At 42.7% G+C, this 19825-nt stretch overlaps 1 long non-coding RNA gene across 1 annotated transcript; it reads right to left on the minus strand.

Annotated features, from left to right (window-relative positions):
• Positions 1-3899: 3899 nt before the first annotated feature.
• On the minus strand, positions 3900-11527 carry LOC130573654 (uncharacterized). The gene is made up of 3 exons (XR_008965340.1): positions 11400-11527; positions 11170-11316; positions 3900-4238 (listed from the first exon to the last, which is right to left on the minus strand). It is a non-coding gene; the product is annotated as an uncharacterized LOC130573654 (long non-coding RNA).
• Positions 11528-19825: the final 8298 nt, after the last annotated feature.

Below are 19825 nucleotides of genomic sequence, written 5' to 3' on the forward strand. Positions count from 1 at the left end.
ACTGGCAGGAGCATAATGAAGGACCGTTACTTGTTTAGCCCTACCCCTGCTCTAAAACAACTGTATGATGTCTCAAGGCTAACTTGAACCTGTGCACTGACTGTGCTCTTTGTTGACCACTATTTATTTATTTATATGCAAAACATATAAATAAACATATCCATTTTTACTTGCATTGTTACGCACACACACAGATGCACACTCGTATATACCTACAAAAACAACATGTTCTTTATGATTGGATATCAAAAAAAAGGTAAATAAAAATGTTTGTKAGAGTCCCTTGCATGCCTAGATCTACAAATTATTAATTAAAAAATTGCAAAGTCTAAAATATGCAGAGGTATGTAGTATCCTAAAGTTCAGTCTTATTACTCACTGCTAGCTAGGCCCATTCAGAAAACCAAGACTCTATTCCATGTGAAACATGAAGGTCAACATATTTAATTTCTCTGTAGAATTAAATCAAAATACAACATTCTCCATGGATGCTGCCATGAAGAAACAGACTTAGAAGACATCTGGTGGTGACCTAGAATCTCTAGGTTAGCTGAAGGGGTTGAATCTCAGTCTCTGATATTCCAGGTTCTCTCCAAGGAAGGGCAAAATTCCTTCTGGATATGAGAAACTTACTCAGCAGCTTCTTTTATGTACTGCTTTGTTTTAGCAAAACATTCCACAATTATATTTTTGGATGAATCTGTGATTCTGTGAAGCATTTCCCACTAAAARCCTTGTTCAGCTGGACAACAAATGTTTTATTCTGGTTAATGCTGTAGATGAACTCATTGGAATCACACCTTGTCTGTCCATGGGTGCCAGCTCCTCCTCTGCTTTAGTACATCTCTGGGAGGAAAGATCATAAACACAGAAGAGACCCARTGGGAGTTTCTGGATGTCTGAAATCAATTGAACATGTGTGGGAAACACTTAGGATGCAAGTGGACATGCTTGCTGGTGCAGCCACCCCTCTTGAGCCCACCCCATGCAAGGAGTGGATCTTTGGTCATGTGCAGCCACCGTGTGCCTCCCACCCCCGCCAGCTGAAGGCACTCTGGATTCTCAGCATCTGACAACATGTGCAGGTACTTCGATCCTCTGAACACAGGACATTTGTGAACAGCTGCCTGGGAGAGATGTGAGTGGAGACCTTTGCCTCTTTTTTATGAGCATATTGCAGCTGCTGGCAGGTCTCTGTTCACAGTTGACAAAACAGCAGAGGAAAACAAAGGAGAGGAGGAGGCCTATGTTTGCATCTGCAAGGGATTGGGAATCCAGAGATTATTCACCGCAGCTGCAAGTTTCATCATGGGCAACTTTAGCAGGAAGAGTTTTCCTACTTGCCAAAATGAGTGTTTAGTTGTCCYGAGATGTACTGAGCAAAGCAGAAATGCCACTATTTCTTTGATCAACAKTTCAAAGCGATACTCAAAATGCTGGGGAGGTTGTTCACAGACTCRTTTTCAGCTGAACCTAAAAAAGGTAAGGGCAGAGCTTGTTCAGAACTGATAGTTACCATGTGGTAASTCCTAACCAGCAGTTAACACTAACACTCTCCCTAACCAGGTTCCAAACAGAAAAGTGAAAATTTTCTCCAAAAACCTGGAATGTCACAGATTCCCCAAGTCTAGTGAGAGAGCTGGTATTTGCATAAACCTCTTTAAAAATCTTTGTATGAGTGAAGAGTTTTTTTCTGGTCTGTATATTATCAAATCATGGCACTGAACTGCTCAGCAGACTCACTCAAACTCTTCTGGCCATCTCAAAGGCAAAGCTGATGATTTGAGAGGAGCTAGGGACAGATTTCCCATCGACATCTCTTTCCCGGCTGTGACAGGAAACTACGATGTCTTTATTGTTCAGGTGTTTAATGCAGTCAGCAATAAAAAATAATGACTCTGTGTATGTAACACGGATCAAAATCCAATGATGTGCAATTCTGTGTAGTCTTCAGGCTCCCTCCATGTGCCTTTGTCAGTTGTGTTCCTCTGCTGTGCAATTCTAAAATGCCTTTTTCCTGTGAAATATAATTGCCTGTATCTTTTCCTGAAGATGGTGAGATCTCTCCCATGTACCACAGGGTTCACTCTGGAAGGACCTCACAGAAAGTGACCACTGGAAAATAAGTATTGAGAATTATGTTGCTCCGGGCACTCCAAGTCACACCTGCCTGCTGCCTCCACTGAAATACCTTCTTAGAACTCATGTTTTCTACCACTACTGCTAGTGGGAATCCTCCCACCCTTTCTTCTTTCCTGTGTGATTTAGCCAGCTTTTTGAGAAAAGTGGGCTTGCAGGAAGTTGCGCTTCTGAAGGCATGCTTACACTCCTRCCTAGACCTAGACCCGGTCCTAATGTCTACAGGCAGTACCACCCATACTGCAAGGTTGGGTCTAACACAGCACATCTGTCACTGAGCCCTGGGACCATACCCTCACACTAATCAGCGCTGTGCCAGGAAACCTTCTTCACTTCTGGAAAACAACCTCGGCTACCTTTTCGAGATACAATGTAGAAGAGCTATGTTCAGGTTTTGACACAGTAAGTAGGATTGCCTCAGCATTGGTCTTTYGGGCTGTTTCAGATGTCCCAGCCAGTCTTACCTGCCCCCAAGCAGTTGGAGACTAGAGTTTCCCACAAATCCTCTCCCCATCAACCACCAGAAGACATGTTGGTGTGTCAGATCCACTCAAGTGTCACTAGATACTACAGCTGGGAATCTGCACTGGGCTGCTTAGTGCCTTCACTAGGAAACTCCCAAGGAGAGGTCAGAACCTGAGCTAAAATACCTGAATAAAGACTTGTGATTTATGGCTGAGCTATTCATTTTCTAAAATGGCTTGGAAGCATTTTTGTTGACTGACTTAATTTGTAAACAGCAGTGCATCAGCTTACCTATGCCAATGTTATTTGTTCTCTKTGTGTCTTGTCAGTGAGTGTGTATGTACCAGTTTCAGCACACAGTTAGCACTCAACCTAAAGCAGTGCCTAAAGCAGGTAGGGGTAATGTAGGTCTGCCTCAGCTCTAGACCCAGATCTTAATTCCTTCAAAGTCAGGGGGTGTTGGGGTCTGAGGTTTTGCAGCAGACAGAGCCCTGTAAACCTCAGCTTCACCTGCTCCCTCCTTCTGCCTCCCTCTGGGAATGAAGAGGAAAGCAGCAAAGCTGACTGCCAGCTGGGCACAACCAYGCCCAAGGGGAAAATTCCTCCTAGTCTCTGCAGGGGAGTTCATGTCTACACCGGTGCAAAAGGCCTAGTTACCTCAAYCTTTGCTTGTCCAGCTCCAAGTGTAATTAATTGACATAAAATTATCCAGCCATTTTTCATATCCTGATCCATTGTTTGGATCAGTGGCCTCCTGCAGCACCAAATTCCACAGGTTGACTACATACTGTGTGAAGTAATATTTCTATCCATTTACTGGCCATTAATTTCTGACCTTTGGGAAATCTGAAATATGTATGATCATGTAAAGGATCTTGAGCCATTCATAGCTGTGTGTTGTGCAAAACACATTTGTTCATTTAACTAAGTCCCAAGTTCATTTGGCTCCAACTTGAGCACCAAACAAGAAAAATTAGCCCAAAAAGCAAGAGAAATAGCAAGAAGCAAGCTGYCAGCTGTTAGATGAGCAAACAGGGAGCTACAGAGATTCCCAGAGCCAAATTGTTATCTTATTTATGTTAGCATAAATCTGAAGTAACTGCACTGAATTACCCTAGATTTATCCTTCTGTAAAAGAGATCAGAATCTGACACTCGCTCTGGAAATTTCCTTYGTCCAATTTCAATTCTTCCTAGAAACAGAATGAGACACCATTGTGCCACAGCTTTGTCAAATATTTCTTTACRGAAAAGTATCAAATAACCAACAGTTCTGAGGAAAAACAAAATCCCTTGCAAAAACATTTAATAATCAAAACAAATCTCACAGTTTTACAAATCCAGAGGTTGCAATATCAAGAGAACTAGACAGAATTAAATKTTAAAGTGTCCTTCGTCTCTTTGTTCCCTACATCCATCTGCTTCTGTAAAGCCCAGTTTTGGGTCTCAGTTAATCCTAGCTGTGGAACTGTTTGATGACTGGGAAACACAAAGAGAGAGTGGGAATGGAGGTGTTGCAGATGGAAGAGAAAGAGATGCAGGCAGGTTTGAATGCACTCTATAAATTCAAGTTCCTTCTTTTTCTTTGTTTTATTTTCTCTTCTCATTGTCCCTTACAATTTTATCACAAGGTTGCTGCAAGAGAGAAGCAAAACACAAATATTACAAAACAAATACAGAACAGGTTAAGCAATTTAATGACATGTTGTTACAAACCAGCCTGTCCTGAAGAGAAAATTACTGCTTGCCTCATTTCTAGTAAAGTCCTCAGCACATTTTTTCTCACACATACGATTTTATTGCCAGGGTGTTTTATGTGAGATGTGCTCARCTTGCAAAAGTAGTTCTGAAACGTTTTTTAAATGATTACCTTGCAAAACATTCTGGGATATTTAATTGAAATGGCATCACTCTGTTTTAAAACATTGTAGTGTTAAATAAACTTGACCTGTAGCACCAAAGCACTCATTTTTCCCCAGCTACATCATACCATTGAAATGTGTATGTATGTGTAGAATACCCTGACTTTTCCAGCTGAAAAACTAGAGCAAGCCCCCATCAGAAAATAATGACACTGCCACCTTTCCTCTTATCGCTGAAACTAATGGAGGAAGAGGCTTTGGGAAAGAAGTGGCCTCATCTCAATCACTGATGGAAAATGAGATTGAACGAGTCAGGTATTTTAAGTATAGAATTGTGCCCTGAGTCCAGATCCCACTTCTGCAGTTACAGAGCTCTGCCAACAGCCCCAGCTGGCAGCCAGCTCTGCCTGCTCATGTTCTGGGGAGCAGGAGGGAAGGAGTGGAGCAGGGGGATCGCACCAGGAATGTGGGGTCAGGGCCATGGGCAGCAAGGGGAGAATGCTCCCAGCAAGACACGGGGCAACCCAGGAGCACTCASCATTGCCCAGCCAGTGTGGATGGTCTCCAGCTCACCCTGCCCCTCAAAGGGGCTGCGAACRTCTCCAGTTGCCTGCCAGGGGCCGTGTTACCTCTGCAAAGCTCAGGAGGGCAGAGCCACTCATGCCTTCCCTCCCTTCAGACTCGGAGGGCTGTTCCTCCTTTGGCACCAATTTTTTTGGAGTCAGAATTAAAGAAGAAAAAAGTAATGAAGTTATCCAAATTGCATAATTGTCCTGTATGTGTGAGGACCAATAAAACTATTAGCTGCTGGCATCAAGCCAAGAATCCATTAATGACAAACTGGTATCTCTCCAGGAATGTAAAATGTTTTACTGAATAAACACTGAAATCAGAAAGCTTTGGACTTCTGTCACTAGGTAAAACTTCATTGTGACTATTGGAAGGAGGGACAGCCAGGAGGTACGCAAGGAAACTTTGTTACACTGATAAAAAGCTATTTAGCACCAGCAGGAGTCGGYGGGGTGTGTTTTACAGGGGTTTGCAAAGTCCGATGAATGAAGATCGATACTTTCATGGGATCAACACGCTGACTAGATGGAAAGGAAAGAAGACMGTGGTATGTGCAGGCAGAAAGTTTCATCATGAAGGATGATACTCAGAAATCAGCTCACTTAATTTTTTTCCTTTTCCTATGTGGCATCACTGTGCTRTTATTTATGGTTTTCCAGTGAAAGAGTCTTGAAAACTGGAAATACAGACATTTAAATACCCCCAAGACACAGAAAACCAGGAAAGTGGTCACAGTACCAGCCTGACAGAGTTCAAGAAACATTTGGACAGTGCTTTCAGGCACATGCTGTGACTTTTGGGGTGTCACGTGCAGGGCCAGGAGCTGGACTTGATGATCCTGATGGGTCCCTTCCAACTCAGGTTATTCTACACTTCTATGACAGCCAAGACACAGAAAGAATTCACCTCTTGGAATTCATAAGGAAATGAGAAAGCATTGTTATATGGCTACTTCCAGGTTATGCTATTGGAAGGATTATGGTRTACAGAAGGTGGGATGCAGGTGGGAAGTCATTGATAATGACTTAAATACAGGGAGCCAAAGACAAAAACATGTGACAGGAAATTGTGAAGGCTTTCAGTGGCAAGACCCTTGCAAGAAATCCTGTGTCTCTTAAATTCATGCAGAGACAGTCATTGAAGGGAAGTAGTCAAAATGCATATGCTGCCAGATAGAGCATTGCATAGAGCTAAGAGAGACGAGTGTGTATTGTGAGGGTCAGCGTAAACAATCATCATCCTTCTTGGAAAGAGGGCAGGATATCCCCCAGAACCTGAAATCTGTGGTGACAATACTGGGTGTGGCCTCAGTGGGGCACCCAGCTCCAGGAGTCCCACCCAGGTGTTTCATAGTCTGCACAATTTTGTCTTCAGAGAGCCTGTGGAGCTTTTCCTGCCCTGCAGCCTAGGAGACAATTTGTCTGTTTGGCAACTGGTGCCCCAAATATACACAAACTCTTCCATCCMGGTTGTCCCCAAGGAAGTGACCTCTGTGGTGAGTTCAGAGCCCCAACCAAACTTTTAGAATCCCAGCCATCAGATCTCAGATCCTCAGATCTGAAACTGTTCCTGCAGCCTTGAAAAATCTTCTTATGTCTATGGTTCCTATCGTGTACAGAAGAAAAATCTTGCAATTCATATTTTTATGCCAAATAGTCTTGGCCTTTCCATGCAAACCTGAAATTCTACTTTACAGAAATCAGTCTGAGGCTGAAGCATGTGGACATGATCTCAGTAGCAGACTGTGTATGAAAAGCACCCATGGCACCCTTCCATCCAGCTTCCAAAGCCAGCACAAGAGTCTGTCTGGGAGAGTCCTCAACACACAAGAAGGCAGAAGGAGCAAGTCTGCTAGAGCAAATGCAGCTTGCCATCCCCAAAGGCAGCTTGCTTCTGCCAGGGCGAGCGCAGGAGCTACTGCTTGAACAGAAGCTGAGGGGCAGGGAATTGTAGGGATTGTGGGGAGGCAGGACGGAAAAGATTCAGAGGGAGAGTAGAGCATAGGTCAAATCCTGTGGCAATTGAAATTCCCAGCTGCAGGGTGCAGATCATTTTGGTGCATTTTGGGCTACAGGCAGGGGTCAGCTGAATGCTGACATTCTGTGCTTGAAATTTTACTCCCCCATTTGCTCTCTGTTGGTTTTTACACAGGATGCTCATCTCTACAGACATGTACCAATTGGCTTGACTACAGCTACATCCATGAGGAAGAAAATGGTTTAGAGCCAGGTCCTCAGCTGGAGTAAATCAAGCAGATGTRGACTCAGGCCAATTGAGACCATGCGTGAGATCTCCCAGTTTCTCCTCTCAAACTGTTATATTAACCTAAACAGAAGATACAGTAGCTCCCTATCTTTGCCTTGCTTTTGCACACTGACATTTTGTCCAACTTCACATGCCAGGGTAAATATAAGGATGKTGATCACATGAAAATTGTATCCAAATTGTCAGTGACTCACCAGCTCAGAAAATTTTCAGGAAATACAGGGATAGTTGTCACCACTCACTGTTTTAGGAAAGCAGAAGCATAATCCATGAGATCCCGCATAAATGTCAGACCTGAAAGGTCTTTATAACTCTACACCTCAGTGTACAGGGGTAAGAGCTGGCCCCGCAGGTGCAAGAGGATCTGAGCAGCCCTGCCCAGGAGCTGCATCTCTTGAAGCTCAGTGTGAAAGATGCTGCTGCCCCACAGGGCACTGCCCCCTGATGCTGGAATGAGAAAGCAAAGACCCAGCAGTTCCCTCTTGCTGGGATTTCTTCAGGATGCCACCATGCCACGTTGAGCCACCTGAAGGCTGCTGTCACTTGTTTGGYAATATTTGCAGAGCTTGGTGGGCTCTGTGAGGTGTTGGTAGGAGGTGTGTTACTTCAGCCTTTTCCATTAGTACACCAGTGTGAAAGGGACCATTATACTGCTCAATTCAGAAATACAAAAGGATCTCTCAGCATCCTGGGCACCCTCCAAGGTCAGGCAAACCAGCCAGAGAGGTGCTTTACATAAGGAGACAAAAGCTTCAAGCAGCCTTTGCATCACTGTAGGTCTTGTCCTGGAAATGCAAGAAGAGCCATGAGTGCTCCATGACACCATGGGTTTGTCCTGGGACAAACCATGGGCACTCCCATCACCTGCAGTGCCCAGAGGGGCACTCCACACCCCAGCCCATTCCWCTGAGACTGTTTAAATTGGCTCTTACACCATTTTGAGAACTCAGGTGTGCTGCATGAAATGCAGCAGCTCTATACATGGCTTAAAGCCCACCCCAGGCCCTCGGCACAGATTCCTTTGCACCCATCTTTCAGTGAGAAAAAGGTTGTAGATAAAAAAGATACTGGTTTGGTTTTTTTTGTCCCCTCCAACAGCTTGGAAATAGTACACAAGTATGCATTGACCTGGGGTTCCCAACTCCATGGAGATAATCCCTGTGTACAGCCCATCTAACAAACTGATGAACAATGACTTYGGCACACCAAGGTGGCCAGTGACTTGCTGGTCTGCAGCACTCAGGGGAGGCTCTTTGGTTTCCACGTCTGGGCCAAACTCTCACATTTGTGTGACCTTTAAAAATTAGAGGAACTTTCCATGAAATACACAGGCAGCCAAATATTTAGGTCTGCAGAGTTACTGTGGRACATTACTTACTTATCACAAACACAAAACTCAGGAGAGACAGAGCTGTCCAAAATTCAGATAGTATGTCAACTCTTCACATTAATGCTCTTTCTCTATTATTAAACAGAAACCTTATATTTCTCCAAGAATTTTGTCWGAGCCTGGGTTTGATAGGAATATATATCCAGCTCCATCATCCCAAGGAATTGATCAGGGCCCTCCTACAGCATCTCTGTGCCCTAATTCCAGACAGTCCTCTCCCTACAAAAGCCGCTCTTCCTCCTGTCACAACGCTGCTAAGCACCACTCCTCCATAAAGGTCATGGAGATCAAAGCCTGGGTTTCCTTGCTGGGTCAATAACAACACATGCACCTCACTCACTGCACCACCCACTGTGGCCACATCAAGACTGCCACCAGCTGCTCTGTGGTCACCTTTGGACAGCTTCCAGCAGCCACTTTATTCCCAGGGCACTTCACTGCCACACAAAGCATGCTCCACACTTTCCAACTGGGATTGCTCTTCCTCATCTGCTGCTTTCCTCCCTTTTGAACAGATGCTGTTTGCAGAGCTCAGACCTTCTTTGTGACTCTGGAACACAAACAATCATCTCACAGAGCATCTGCCTCCTCCAAGAAGTGAAAAGCTCACTCCTTCAGCTTCTCCCCATCCTGAATGGGCAACAGAGATATCTTCTGTAAGGTCCAGGAACTGGGAAGGGCAGGAAATGGAGATGGCAATGAGTTCTCTGAACACCCTCTTCTGAAGCAAAAGCCTCTCACAGTGACATTGGAGAGCCATGACCACCTCCATCAGCTACTCCAGGGCCCCCATGAAGGCCTCGGGGTGCATTTGAGCCAAAACCCAGAGCAGAGTGTTCACTACACTGAATAACAGCTGCTGTGGCTTTTTTGCTCACTCAGCATTCATGAGCAGCTCCATCTCACACATGTCCCTGGGCCTCATCACTGTTTTGAGTTTTGGTTTGATCACAAATATCCAGAACTGGGGTTGTGCTGCTGAATTGTTGCTGCTCATGTAAGTGACGTACCCTCCTCTCCCCTTCCAGAACAAATAGGAGGAATAAGAACTCTGCAATTTTTTTCTACCTGATCTTTTTAATATTTTTTTCATTTTACATTATATTGTTCATGAAATTAACATTTAAAAATCAATGGATTTTTTTTGCCCATAGAATCAGACTTTGCCATGTTTRTGCACAAAGGGGACAGGGATATGCATGGAAAATGTTGAAAATTGCAATATATAAAGGCAGAAAATGTGTTGCAATTTCCACACACTTCATTCAGGACAGCATCTGTATTTTTTTCTGTTTTCAGTCCTTATTGCAACATGAAAAACCTTTTAGAAATAGTCAGCATAATTACAGTATTTGCTATATCAAGATACATCACAGGCTGCCTGCAAAAGGGAAATGCTGAGCTGCTTCAGYCTCCACCACAGGAGCTACCTATGCCTGCCCTCAGGTCATATACATATTTCTCTGCTTCCATCAGCCTTCTAGAAGGAATCTCTTTGAATCTGTGGAACTAAAGGATGGATTGCACTACACCAGTCACATCACTTTTGGTGAATTAGGAGCCACCAGCATGCTGGGGAAAACCAATACAGCTGAGCATGGTCTCTGAGTTAGCGCTCAGCCATGCCAGGGAGGTGGGCTCAGCAGAGGGAGGCACAGTCCCTGCTTCTGGTGTCACTGTCACTTCCCAGGGAGCCCTGTGGTGCACCAGGAACCAGCASATTCACCTTCACTCGGTTCCTGCAGTGCTGAAACTGCCAGATCTGAGAGCATCCCCCCTGCTCAGTCACTCCTGCTGTGCAGGGGAACAGGCAATGATTTTGCCAGGAAAAAACAAAAAACAAACAAAAAAACAAAAAAAAACCAAACAAAAAAAAACCAAACAAACAAAAAAAAAACAAAACAAAACAAAAAAAAACCCCAAAAAAGGACACTGGGGTGAGGAACTAACTAAACTTTTAATGACATGAAAATATTTGCCTTTTTTATGAAAAATTTACATCTTTAGGGTTTTGCCTTCTCATATTTTGCTTGGCTTGAGGCATTGAAAAAATGGAGAAGGTAGAGATGAAAAATCAAGAAAGTTGTAATTTACCTCCATTCTTGTGGAAAWTTCTTTTATATCAACAGTGAAATTTCTTTCAGTGATGTTCTTTCCCCATAAAAATCTGTTTTGTTCTCCTTAGGAATATGTCTGCTCCAGTGAGGGGGCAGAGCTTTGCACCATAAAAATTGTAGTAATTTTTATGTAAAAATAAAAAAGAAAAAAAAAAAGCAGCTGGAGAAAACAGCTTTTTTGCATACCAGTCAGTCTCCATTTTTGCTATCAGCATTTTGCCAGACTAGTCTTTGGGGGCTGATGTGGTGTGAATTGAACTARCAGAACTACAAGCATTCAGTGCACCTGAAGAAAATGCAATTTTTGTATCTATGACAGTGATGATAAATTTTAAATCTGGGAACAAAGAGGGGTGACTAACCTGGAACAAGCCACAAGGGGAAGAGGGACAGGAAGGTGGAAATAGCAATGCCATCATCTCCAAAGAGCCTGAGAAAGGACAACATTCAGAGTGGTTATTAGCTGCACAAGGTTTTGAAAGTAAAACTAAGTGCAAGAGGAGTAGAATCTGCAAAAGAAAAGGCAGAGGGAAGGGTGTGAGCAGGGAGTATTGTTAGCCTGATCACAGGAGAGAAATGGTTATTTACTCACCGTGCTTGGCTGGGATGGAGCAGAGCAATGTCAGAGCCTGGATGGGTGCAAGGGAGCAGAGCAAGTGATCAGCAGGCAGGGAACAGCAGCGTTGAAAAGGATGGATCACTCCAGGGCAATGGTTTATACTTGCTTCATTATTTAAAGTAGGCTGAGGCAGGTAATTACTCATGAGTCTGACCACGAGGTATTTAACAGTTGAACCACAGAAGAAGGTGTATGCACAGCCTACCTCTGCCTGGCAGAAGGCATAAGTTGATGATTAATACAGCTTAAGTCACATCTCACTTCTCCCGTTGGCCATTGGCCAAAATGAGCCCATTTTCCTTGAGGGACAGGTCTGTCATGTACAACTCGGCTCTTGCCTTCTTAGGGACACTGTGAAATCATGCCTGCACCTTGCCAGGCCATGCAGRACCCAGGCAGAGTGGCAGCTTCTCTGTCCAAAGACACCCATGGCTCCCATCCAKCTGTTCACAGCAGCACCACAGTGAGACTGAGCAAGACATGGGCTGCAGGTGGGTGCTGCACCCAAGGGGATGCCCAGGTTCAGGGGATCCCTGGAGACTCGTGATGCAGCCCCAGAGTCAGGGGCTGGTGCCTGGAAGAAATGCTGCATCCTGAGGCAGCACAGGCTATGTTCTCCCTGGGGCCAGGAGAGGACAGAAGGTGTGGTCATCCAGCCCAAAAGCAGCCCAGACTGTTTGCATATATTGGTTTGTCCACATGCAGTTGTAGATGTAGAGCTCAGCAATAGCTTTTTTTTTTTTTTTTTCAGTTGCACTATGCTCATTGTGATAACAGGAGCCTTAATTTTGAACAGCACTATGAAATCAGTGAAATAGATGTATGTATTATCTGATACTCAATACCAGGAATGACCTGTCTTTTATGTCCTCTCACTGTTCTGGTAGAAGCCTACCAGAATGCAGGACACATGTTTTCCAACTCAATAGCAGGTAACCAGCTGGAGAAATGTGTTTCCCTGAATTATAGCCATATGCTATGTATCCCACTTCAACATATCATATCATGTTCCATCTGCACAGAATTTGACACTGCATAAAACAATCTGCTTTGAATTTGGATGCACATACTTCCTCACACAAAACAAAACCCTCTAGCTAAGCTATGAGTCTAAATGCCCCAGAGTTTCTGGCGAAGTTTGTGCCACAAGCAGAAAAGACCAGAACCAAAGCTGCAGGGAGGAGAAGGCATTATCTGTGGGCTGTTCCATCTGCAACAAATTCTACCTTCACATCAAGGAATTCGTCCTGGTGGTTGCTGATAGTGAGCAGAACAGAACCCAGAGAAATATTTGCAAACCCACTAGGACTACCAAGCTGTACAAAGCATAATGCACAGGACTACATCATCTTGGCTTTCTCTAAGCTGCTCTAAAACTCCCACATCTTTAACAGTGTGGTGCTTAACAGGCAGCTAGAGAGTAGATGCCTCAGCAATTTCTAATATTATAGCTCTCAGAATTACAGAAAAATTCTGAAAAAAATGTAATGCATGTTGAAGACAGCTCCTCCTTGCACAGGCCATCTGCTATGCCAAATCAATGAGGCAACATGGAATGTKTTTTGTTGTTTTTCAAGTAAATGTGAATGCTTTCAAATTGTTTGCCACACWTCTAATGGCCTCAAGTCAATCCCATCTTTCTTGCCCTCTTTGGCATTCATCTTAACATAAAGAAGTCCGTTCTTCCTGAGATAAAATGTGAAGTCAGAAATACTTGAGGAGTCCTAAAATGATGAACACTTCTTCTACAATTCCTCTTTGTCTCTCAAAACCTTTCAGCCAGACCTACAGTAGATGCTTAATGTTTCATGGCTCTGCTGCCTGTTTTGTCAGTCAAGAATTCTGTCTCCCAGCAGAACAGGCTTTGGCAGAGSTACATCCCAGGTTAAATAGGTTTTTAGATTCTAGTCTAAAAGAACAAAAAGAAAGAGCAGCTGAATGATAGCRAAGAGTCAGTACAAATTCAGCGCTGTTAATGAAAATATTCTGTTTGTAGGGTATTGACAAAAAGGGACAGGAGTATGTTTTACCGAATTCCAGCCCTAGATGATTATAGTAATTTGCTTCCCTTTAAAACAACAAAGCAAACAAACATTTGGGAGCTTGGRTCATACTGGATGCTCATCTTCACTAATCAAAGTTGTATGTGAAGGAGTTGATGAGCAGGTATGCTGTACTCAGTTCACAGCTGTGCCAAGGGTCTGCTGACACACCCAAGAATTGATTCCCCTCATGGCTGCAGAGTTTCTGGTTCAAGATGGACCAGACATTCCATTGCTTTTATTTGTCTGGTCACAGTAAAATTCAAAACTCCTCTCCAGAGATTCACATCTGAAACAGTATGAAATAAATGACAAAAACCCAGCAATACTAGATTAAAACCCTTGAGGATATAAAACCCAGTTTCTGAAAAGTATTTCGGACTCAGCTGTAGGACACAGCTGGCTGCAGAACATCTGCTGGAAGGTGCAGATAACTGGTTTTAGGCTAATTGAGGTCTGTGAGTTTCTTGACCAGAATTGGCATCAACAGYAAATTGTGCCCAGTGAATTCACAGAAGCACATTTTTGTCATGCTATGACCCATTGTTTGGCTTATGATGGCAACAAGAGACTCATCCAGTGCAGGACTCCATCAGAGTGGGAGTGAACAAAGGGACTCCCTCATTCTGCAGCATTCATCTGGCTGCATTAAACAGAATGCCTCATATGAAGCAATGACAGCAATTTATTCCACTCTGCTCACTGCTAATGACATCCCAGAAGGCATAYTGTCCAGTTTAGGTGCTACCCTAGGCATCACAATCAATCCCTTTTTTCCCATTTCAAGAGCAAAGTTCAGATCTGTGTGTCTCAAGGGACATAACTGCAGATGAGTGCATAACAGTTTTCAGTTCTCCCCGGTCTCAGGCAGCTCATGATGAAAAGATCTCAGGCACTGTGGCACTGCAGAGTTCTCCATGCAACAGCATCCTGGGAGCTCCACTCCYTCTTCTGATGGCAAGGGACTGAGCAAAGCCCGTCTAATGTCTGAAAATATTTTTCAGAGCACAGAAAGAAACAGATGGTCCTAGTGAGTCTTGGTTATTATGCCCCAGGTCATGTTAGTCTATGGTCAGCAGACTACCAATGATCCAGAAGATGTCATAAAATTATCTGTTAGATCATAACTCCTAAAACTGGGCACAGCACTTTACCTGAGCCCTCATCAGTATAGATGTCAGAATATTTCTGACACCTAATATCCCAGTTGTTATACCCTGGAATATCCCAGGCAACTGAATCATTGAGTCATTACCTTGTATCAGAATTAATTTCACTATACAGTCCAGATTCTCTCTTGTGGAAGCATTACTAGCCAGGTTTTTTAATATTTTGCTTGGTGTTAACCTTTCTTAAGTATAATATTTTGCACTTGTTGCTATTACATTTCACTGCATTTATGTCAAACTCCCCCTTTAAGGTAGAAATATAATTTTGGTTGAGTTTCATGTTACTCTTACCAAGAAGAACATGAGGCTAATTGGATATGATTTGTTCTGGGTAAATTCACACTGGATTTTTTATCACATTATCATTCTTCAATTGCTATTATATGAAGCACTTGAATGTTTTGCAATAATTCTCAAAGCATTGGAGGTGTCTGAGACAGGTTGTCTGGTCTGTAATTCCTAGTACCTTTTAAATCTTCTCTGTGTTCTTAAATACACTTGTTAATATTTCAGAAATTCTTGTGGTTAGTTCTTTAATTACACCAGAGTAAACTTCCCCAGGACTTCCTGCTCTGAGTACATGCCCTTTATTCAAAGGTTCCTTCTCTTCTGTGAGCTGCATTTCAATTCCCTTGCTAGCTCTAAGTGTGTTCAGCCTCTCATATCAAGTGTCCCCTACTTGCAAAGGTGGTGTTTCACACTTCAGCCCACTCTGTCATTTGTCCTATGTTCAACATCCCCATTAAGTGACAATTTTTTTTTCCCTTTTTCCCAATTTCTTTTTCTGGCCCCTTTTGCACTCTTTGCACTTCGGTCCTTCTCCCTTACTCATCCCAGTAATGTCTTTGCTCACTTTTTGTATGGTGGGTTTGTGTCAATAGATAACCATGCAGTCTCTGACTCAGACCCCCTGATTTTCTCCAATGTTGTCCTCCTTGCCAGCAGGATAGGTTCCTTTAGTACCTTTAAGTAAGGATTTCTTCCAAACTGCCCATTTTCTTAAGATTCTTTCTCCTTTTGGCTCCTCCCTTCAGAACTTTCCCTACCAATTGCCTGAAGTGAGGAAATCTGCCACACAGGAGTCATTTGGTCTTGCTCGCCTCCTCCTCCACAGACACATGAGTTCAAATTGCCTTCTAACAAGTTTCTCTTTATTAATCATATCTATCATAGCTTATCTRGCCATGACTCCCATAACTGCTTTCACTGTTTAAAACAAAGAGTTGTCCAAACACATTCCAAAAACTTGAGGAACCTCTTGTGCTGTGCTGTTGGGTTGTGTTTTGTTGGTTTTTTAATTTTCTTACAGCAGATAACCTGGTTAGATAAAGTCCTTGATTACCTCATACTACTCATAACCTCAGGACACTCCCAGTAGTTGCTAAAAAATGTGACATCAACCTCCTCCTCACTCAGTAATCTTTAGTAGTTTTACAGTTTCTCTGTTTCATCTCCAGCTGGTTTTCCCCTCTCTCTGGCCTTCTATACATTCCTAATATACCAGATAATACTTTTCCTTTTTTTACTGCCTCTCCTCCATACACAAATTATACCCTCTGCTAATATTGAAGGGCYGCAGTTTATTTCACTGAGCCTGTGCGATGCTGATTAAACTGCAGCTTTTGTTGTGTCCCAAGACTTCTTGTTCTTCCTGTTTATTCTCCATACTCTTACCATTAGAGTGAAAACATCTCAGATGTTTGGCAGGTTGCCCTTACATTATCCCTTTCATTCTTCTATGGCCCTCCTGCAATTTCTCACTTCCACCATAGCAATGAGTTGTCAAACAGACCTCTGCTTTTCTTACTCACCTGAGGTCTCTCCTGYCACCCACTCAAACCCTGCTATCCTGGGAGCCTTTTCACTCATTTTGCTCTAGTAAGAAAATTCTCTCATTCTGGAGAGCTATGGTTTTTTTTTCATTGATTTAACAATGCTCCATGGGATARAGATTGTCCTTAGGGTCTTCCTAAAAAAGGGTGCAGAAAGCTGTTASTAGGAAAGCGGTCTTACCGGATAAAGATCCGCAGTCCAATTTCAGATTTCTCAGTTCCAGAGAGGGGGTGACACCACTCATAGTTTAAACAAATGCTAGTTTTGTCAAAATGCTAGCACATGGGCAAATATAAAGTCCCACACTCTGCATCAGGCTGATGTTGTCCAAAATTAGCTCTGGGTAAAACCTTGTGAGAACCCTTTCTAATTCCCAACAGCRTAATACACTAAACAGTAATGTATATTAACTAAGACAGTGGTACTTTTCAAGGCTGCAGTCATCAAGGAATAAGCAGATGATGAGCGTAGCAGGGACAATATGTTGATTCTCCTCCCTCACAATTGTGAACAGCTGGAACATCCTCAGTTTACAATGGGTCTGACACTGCAAAGAAACAAGAACAAATATTTGGAAATCTAATCACATAATATAGCTGAATGCTGACAAGAGGTCCCTGCTCTAGGGGGATATACTCCTTTATAGCACATGGCTGCTATGTGAGAGAACAAATTATACACTACTGATATCTGCTGTCCTGCTGCCCAGCCTCTGAATGATTGACAAGGGTGAAACTCAGTCACTCAACTTCCTCAGAGTTTCAGATGTGCTTCTGAAGCAAATACAAGAGGTTTTGAAGGAAGATGTTTCATACAATGTGACCAGCTCAAGTAATATTTGAGGTTAAACATTGAGTTGTTAAAAATGAACATGCTTATATTATAAATGCACTAAACAGACCAATCTCTCATCTACATGGAGATAACAAGGAGGAGGACTGGATCTGCTCTTCATGGAGGATTTCCAGCTTTTTTCCCCACAAAAAAAAAAAATCTTCAAAAATACACCCCTCCCACAAATAAATGTGAGAGGGAGTCTGTGGTCCAAAAAGGAGTTTACTTATAAAGTAAGGGCTTAAGTCCCATGCTGTTTTTTTTCATTCATGTACTCAGAATTGGTTCCAATGCATATTTATACTTCAAAGATGAGTCCGTGGTTTTCTTGTGCTTGAGCAGCACAGCCAGTGTGATGGACGAATCGTGTAACGTCTGCTGATAAGTATCTCACCATCTGCCAGACCATCTTCAGCTATCTTCTRTCCCTTGTGGTCTATTCCCACTATTTCATAGATTCTGCTCCCTCTTCTGGCCAGCAACATAATAAAAGAATTAATTTCCCCCTTTTAAGTGTGATTTTGAGCATGGGGAGTTGAGAAATGGAAATTTCATATTCCTTTGGCAAGACAAAGAGATCTGAACTGTGCATCCACTGCATTTCCATATTTGGATTTCTCTGCAACAAAGACTTTCAATATTTATAGTAAAAAAGTTGAAAAAAATAATAACAGGTATTTTTTGTTATGTTTTCAATGTTATGTTTCAAGAGAGAGGAAGGAAAGTGCAAGGAAAGAAAGACCATCGATCAGCTTTGCTGTATCTATTCACTTCCCCCTCTCATCACYTTATTACTCCTTCTCAAATCTGTGCAAAAGAATATTGCAGACCTGAAAAAGGAAGTGAGCAGAAACCCCATCTTTAGGAATAGCACACTTGCCAAAATGAGCTCAGATAATATTAGCTATAGCACATAGAGCACATGCTAAAAAGGGCAGTGTTTTCTCCCTTTCAGTAGGCAAAATCCAAAAGGTGTGCCTCCAAAGCAGTTTCTAACTATTTTTGCCTTTTTTCAGATACTTTCACTTCTCTTGGAGGTTACCAACCACAGACATTTACATAAAGGGCTTTCAAACTTTTTCTGGCCAATAAAGACATCATCAAAACTTCAGCTAATATAAAAGAAGGTGCAAACTGTACATCCAAGACAGAAAAATGCTGCCTCTCTAAAAACTTTCTTTGATGGGAGTTTTCTGAGACCTCCCACAGTCGAACTTTGTCTGATGAAACTCCCCAAAGCCATGTCTGAGGCGGAGCAGAAAGGACAACTCAGTGACAGCACAGCTTGCCACCAAGTTTGTGAATAATGGGCTTGCAACAGAAGCAATATTGGTTTTTACATGGAAAGGAAATTGCATTGAAAATCAGTGCAGGGTTTTAGCCAAAGCATTGTCTGTACACACAATAATTCATCTGCTCAATAGACAGCAAAATGAAGAGATGATTCATTCAGCCTTCTCTAGCTGAGAATTTTGTAAAATTTCAGATCTCTACGTCATGTTCATTTCCAGTCGACAATGTCTCACATATCTCAATTACCTGTCCTCAGAGAGTATTTGCAGCCTGTTGGGCATCATTTGCCCATTCTTTTCCTCCTAAAGAGAGCAGATGTTTGATCCATAGCAGAAGACTGAACTGGTGTGGTCAGAACAACAACCAAAGTCCACACCAGTCAGAACTGCACATGGTGACCCTGGCTTTAAAACCAAAGCCCTTTTTAAAGCTGTCATTTCCAAATCTACTATTAGTAATGAAATTGAAACACTATCAAGTACTAGAAAGCAATATTCCTCTGGCAGTTGTTCCAGCTAAGACTGGAGTCTTCTACAGGTCTCTTAGCTGCTGCTATTCAAACATTCAGGCCCGATTCTGCACTCCTTTGTTCAAGCACAAGTCCAAGGGAGTGAAAGCTAGTCAGAGAAAAACGTGTGGGATCAGATCTTGTGATATGGAAAAAAAATTCCACTTTCCATGAAAGGAACCTTGTTTTCAAACACATTCCACAAGGTGAGCAGCTCTTTCAGACCTTCTGCATATACGATGAGGCTTTATTTTTTTCCAAGAGTGAGGCTCACAGCCCACGAGCTGCCTGTACCACCTCTGCACGCATCACTGAGAGAGGATCCTGCTCTTACTGAAACAGCTACTCATTGAATAGTTCTTCATTATCTAAGAGATAGCCAGGAAATATTTAATGAATATATTACCCATTGCATCAAAATAAATATCATTTATAAAACATTCATTGTCTTTTGCTCATCATCATACAGTGTATATTAATGACCCCAGTACAGATGAGATTTACAAACGTTTGCCTGAATTTTCCCCCTTAATGCATTCTCCCACTTACAAAAATCATTGAATAAAATGCATAAAAACATAATGCAGCTTTATGCCACTGGCATATACCAAARACGAAACTAAAGATCTCGTGAGTACAAAAAGTCTTCAGACAGGAGGAATGGCTTTAGGTACGCCTTCAAGTGGCACTTGATCCAACTCAACTCTGCAGTATTTTAGA

This window comes from Malurus melanocephalus, unplaced genomic scaffold, assembly GCF_030028575.1.
Source record: "Malurus melanocephalus ecotype Western Australia unplaced genomic scaffold, MMel_1.1 scaffold_62, whole genome shotgun sequence".
NCBI classification, from domain to species: Eukaryota; Metazoa; Chordata; class Aves; order Passeriformes; family Maluridae; genus Malurus; species Malurus melanocephalus.